This window comes from Sminthopsis crassicaudata, chromosome 6, assembly GCF_048593235.1.
Source record: "Sminthopsis crassicaudata isolate SCR6 chromosome 6, ASM4859323v1, whole genome shotgun sequence".
NCBI classification, from domain to species: domain Eukaryota; kingdom Metazoa; phylum Chordata; class Mammalia; order Dasyuromorphia; family Dasyuridae; genus Sminthopsis; species Sminthopsis crassicaudata.
In genome coordinates this window covers 246,268,193-246,274,192 of record NC_133622.1, presented here as the reverse complement: position 1 = coordinate 246,274,192, position 6,000 = coordinate 246,268,193, and positions in this window count along the sequence as shown.

The following is a 6,000-nucleotide window of genomic DNA, read 5'->3' as shown; positions in this document are numbered from 1 at the left end:
ACAATGAAAATTAAAGTTTTTCAATAGGACTAATATCTTTATTCTTGCAAGACATACGTTAGCCAAATCCAATGATGCATTAGTTTTTTTTTTCATTGCTATATCACACCATACAACTTGTCCATTAAAATCTCCTGATTTTTTTTTCTGGATATATATTTATTTAACCATAATGTTTCTTGTCCTTGGGAAAATAACTATAAAGCCTAAAATGTGATCTTTTATATTTATCCCTTTTAAATTAGAAAATAAATTCTTTTATCCAAAGATTTAGATGGGTAGAAGAAATACATTACTTTTCTAAGGCTCAAAACATAGAACTTAAAAGTTCATTCTCATTGTTACTATTAGTGGGGATGGGCAGGAAGCCAGCTTCCCTGTCCCTTAGGCTTAGCCAAACACAGGGACCTCAGACCTGTATTGCTAGGAATAGCTAGGAATGAAGTGCTGGGAAAGCCTGCCTTGCCCTGGGGCTCTGCACCTGGGTCTCTAGTAATAAGTAGAACATTTGCTTGCTTGGAAATATGCTTCCAAATATACTTATCTCCTGGGATTTGACTAATTTCACAAGTTGTGAGAAGACCATAATACCCATTGACCCCTCCTGAGAATGAGGCTGGGATTGCAGGGAGGAGGGAGCTCCCAGGATTGTACTCTTGTCAACAAGCAGGCTCCTCTGGTGATTATGGATTGCCAGAAATTGCATCAGACCGGGGCCTGTGCAAGGTAACAAGGTCAGAAAGTGTGATCATCTGTGACAGGGCCTGGCCCCTCAGGCTTCCAAACCAAGTGGCTTTTAAAACTTTCTATCCCCCATCTACTCTTCCTCAGTGCTTTGCCTATAATGAATAATAGTTACTGAGTAAATGAACAGTACTAATATTAATAATAAAAGTTAACATTTACATATTTATTTACATATATGCAACGCATTTCATTTTTAAGACAACCCTTGTGAAATAGATAGCATTATTACTCTGTTGTAAAGATGAAGAAAATGAGAATGAAAAACATTAAATGCCTTACCAGGGCCTCTTAGCTAGCAAATATTTCAGCCAGCCCACAACTTTATAATTCCAAATCCAGAGCTTTACCTATTATTCCCTTCAGTTGTCTAATTAAATATGAACTTAAATTGATATAATATTTTAACATGTCACTTCCTTCACAAAAACTCATGGTTTCAGAGCAGAACACACCAGCAGAGAGATTCATGGGATAAATTAAGTAAGTTAAGGAAGAGTTGAGCTATTCCACAACTGATATTCTTGAAAGTGTTCCCTCAAATTATCTTCCTACCCACAGTTTGGGTATGTGCACGAATATATTGACATATTTAAATTGATGTGGGAAATACAAGTGAGAGGTGGTTCCAGACCAAGGAGTACTTGAAAAAAGGACCACTCATCTTCAGTAATTGATTTGAATAAAGTTTGACCCCCAAGTAGAAGGATGACCCAGATATGATCCCTTCATACAATTATGAGTTGTGTAGATAATTTTACTCATGTAAATGATTTCTTATGTATATATAAATTTTCCACATATAAGTATACATATGTATAGATGCATATACATATGTATGTATATATGCAGCTTATTTATATATATATATAATATATGTGTAGCTTATATATATATATATATGTTTGCTTTCTGTCTCCCCCTTTAGATTGTGATCTCTTTGAGGGCAGGGACTATGGTGAGCCTTTAGTTTTATCCCTATCACTTAACACAGTTCCTGGCACACACTAGGGCTTAATAAATACTTTTTGCCTAAAATAAAAAAGTACAAGAAGATAATATATATACAGAGAGAAACATATTTATATATCCATATATCCATACACATATAAGTATGTATATAAATAGAGATATAGAGCTAAAGTTTCTCCTTACTAATCAGATGCTGAAACTCTAACCTGTAATTTTCCCTTGAAAAACCAAAAAATGTTCAATGATCTCGTGTGTAATGTGGAAATTGCATAAACGATATGGACTTCATCTTGTAATTCAATTCTGGAGTTAGCTCAGTTCCCCTTCTATTCAATTATGGATCTAATTAAATTTGTCTTGTGAGAAAACTTTTTTCAATTACAGAATCATGAGAAAACTTTATCGCATTGTTTGAACCTAGTCCTTTGTGGGAAGCTGGACCATCTCCCTCTGATGCTTAGAGACTCTTAATATAGACCTGGATTATGAAACCCTAGCAGACCTGAAGACTGAGGCTAGGAGTTTTCTCACAATTATACCTCTAAGTCTCGCAAGCAACCTCTAGGTCTTAACTGAAAACTGACCCCCTCCTGGTCAATCAGTAATTGATTCCATGTTCCTTTGATTGAATATAGTTTCATGGGAAGAGTGGGACACATCCTTTTCTGATTCTAAGGAACTCTCAGCCTTTCAGGAAGAAAAATGGGAAATCTGATATTTGGGGGAAACAGAATTGGCATTCTCTACTTGGTATACCCCTAGGTGCTTGAGTACCTGAATGAGAACTATTTACAAGTCATTGGAAAGTAGAGGGAATCCTGGATAATAAATCTAAAGGAAAAGATACAATCAGAAGCCACCCAGAAATAGTTCCTGAGTGGACTGTGTTGTAGTTCATCCTTCATTCTTAAATGACCTTCTATCAGACTTTTGTAATCTTGCCCCCCTCCCCCCCAAGTCAGATAGCATCTCTTTCTTCTCTAACTGGCCGTATTTTGAGCAGAAATTTCACATAAGGGTTTGGAACCTGGAATCGTGAGTTCAAATAGAAATTCTGTTGCTTAATTATGTGATCATGAGTGAAAAAGTCATTTTGAGTCAGAGCCAGCTTTCTATTATGTAAAATAAGATTAATAATAATTACACTTCTGACTCTTGGTATTGGGGAGAGAGAAATATTCTACAAATATGAAGTCAAAGGTTAGTTATTATCTTTATTCTTAATTTTGACCAAGTCAGAGGGGATGTGATGCCATGACATGCAAGTGAATACAATGTAAGGGAGGGGGATCTATGCAAAGTCACCAGCCTCATTTTCTTCTTTAGAACCCTCTGGATTCAGTGGCCAGGTATAGATCAGGATAACTATAGGTAACCCTGGATGTAATGGAAGACCAGTGGGAGAGCTTGGATTTTTTAAGCTAAGGTCTTTACCAGGTTTGTTTGAATGAATCAACTGCCCATTCAGTGATGAAGACTAGGTAAGAAAGGAATGATGTAAAGAATAGACTTTTTACCTAGTTATTCAGAAATGAATCATGTAAATAAGTAAAGGAATCAATCTGTGAGGGGAAGACACTCAGAATTTGTGGCCAAAATAGCAACAATTGTTATTTCCAGTCAGTAGGTATGATCTGAGATTTTTTATTGGTCAATCAAGAAGAGCCAAAGTGTTTTGGGAAGGAAAGGAAGAAAAGAGGTAAGTAGGGAGGGAGGTAAAAGAGAAATGGAGGGAAGGAAGAAAAGGAAGGAAAGGAAGGAAGAAAAGGAAGAAAAGGAAGGAAGGAAAGGAAGGAAGAAAAGGAAGAAAAGGAAGAAAATGAAGGAAGGAAAGGAAGGAAAGGAAGGAAAGGAAGGAAAGGAAGGAAGGAAGGAAGGAAGGAAGGAAGGAAGGAAGGAAGGAAGGAAGGAAGGAAGGAAGGAAGGAAGGAAGGAAGGAAGGAAGGAAGGAAGGAAGGAAGGAAGGAAGGAAAGGGAAGGGAAGGAAGGAAAGGAAAAGAAAGGAAGGAAAGGAAAGGAAGGAAAGGAAGGAAAGAAAAGAAAGGAAGGAAACTAAGTCTTCTATCCATGTGATCAAATATGTAAAAAGGGGAGAAAAAAATCAAATCATTCTAATAATATAAGGGACAGAGAAGAAATTAGAACTATGTAATTCCTAGAGAGTAGGAAACAAAACAGGGAACTGGACAGTATGAGTTCTGGGTTGAACTTTTTGTTCATTCTCTTCAAGCCTCTCGTTTTAAAGTTGAAGGAAATTAGCAAGAGAAATAATTTATTTGAATGCATAAAGATTACTTGTGGTTGAACTAGAGTTCAGAATATACTTACTATTCTGAGCATATTAACAAGTAGGCTGTAGCTAGCCACTAGGTCATGTAACAGATTTCATTGAATGAGTCTCCTAATAGACTCGTTGATTCAAAGTAAAGAAACATGGGAGCCAAGATGGCAGAGAGAAACCAGGGATTTGTCTGAGCTCTTGCCCATTTCTCACAGAAGCAACATTAAATCAAGCCTCTAAATGGATTCTAGAGTGAGAGAAGTGAAATAATTTTTTTAGATTAAGGTAACATAGAAGAACTTCAGGAAATATCGGTCTCACTTGGGAAAAAAGGGAATGCAACCAGGTGCTGGTTGATATTGCTTATCAATAACTAAGGTTCCTTAGTCCTGGTTCAACTGGATGGTGGCAGAGCAGGTAAGCTAAGAGGCCTCTAGCTCTAGTGCAGAAGGCCTCTCGTCAGCCCAGAAACCTTGCACAACAGGTATAAATAGCCTGGGCTACCCCAACACATTCAGCAAGTCAGAGACACTTGAAGCCCTGCTGTGGAAAGCCAGTGACTACATATATGGTTCTCAGCCTAAGTATGCAATAGTGTCATCTGTGCTCTAGGAGGAGAGTGCAGCATTCATAAATGAGAAAAACAAAAACAAAAACAAAACAAACAAGCAAACAAACAAACGCAAGGAAACTTGACTATAAAAAAGCTTCTGTGGTGACATGGAGGATCAAAATACAAACTTAGAAGAGGACAAGCCTTTCAAAATGATGACATGGGAAGTCCAAAAAGGAAATTTGAATTGGTCTCAAACCCAAAAAGTCCTCTTGGAAGAGCTCAAAAGAGATTTTAAAACTCAAATAAGAAAAATAGAAGAAAAATTGGGGAAAGAAATGAGAATTATGCAGGAGAATCATGAAAAAGGGTCAACTGTTTGGAAAAGGAAACTAAAAACTGTAGAAAATAAGTGGAGAAAAAAAAATAACTTCTTAAAAAGTAGAATTAGCCAAATAGAACAGGAAATACAAAACCTAATTGAAGAAAATAATTCCTTAAAAATTGCAACCGCACATAAATGAGGTATAATATATAGTTTAATATCTCTCTGGCACAATTCCAGAGTCTTCTCCTCTCTCATTTTTCTTCTTGAAACTATATGCTACTTTTCAACATTCAGGTGATTCAAAACAATTCCAGTGTCATCTGTTTCCAGAAAGAGAAGTATGGAAACTGAATATAGATCAAAACATAGTACTTTCACCTTTATTATTGTTTCTTTCTTTGTTTGTTTGTTCCTTTGGGTTTTCTCCCTTCGTATCTTATTTTTCTTGCATAGAATGACAAATGTGGAAATACATTTAGAAGAATTGCTATAAGAACTGCACATGTTTAACCTGTGTAGGAAAGCAAGAGACGAAAGGGAGGGAAGAGAGGGAGAGGAGAAAAATTTGGAACACAAGCTTTTGCAAAGGTGAATTGAAAACTATCATTGCATGTATTTGGAAAAATAAAGTACTATTAAAAAATTAAATTAAGTTTTAAAAAGAAGAAAAAAGATCGTTGTGAGGATCAAATGGGATGATATTAGTACTTAGCACAGTGCCTGGCCTATAGTAGGTGTTATAAAAAATTCTATTGATGATGATAATGATGATGATGATGATGATGATAATGATAATGGGGTTGATGATGTACAAGGTGAGTTTGATTTAGGAAGTGGATATTGCATATATCATGGAAATGATATAGTAAAATATATATATATACACATGTACATACATATTATATATACACATATATATACATATATATGTATATATACATATATATGTGTGTATATATATATATATTGCTATAGAGATAGAGAAAAAAAGAGCAATAATTTTCCAGTTTATTAGATAATGGAGACTAAGGCCAAGAGAGTCAAGTTTTTAAAGTAGAGACTCCAAAGATAGTGGTGACATTCCCAGAAATGGGAGCATTAGGAGGAGAGAAGGGTTGGGAG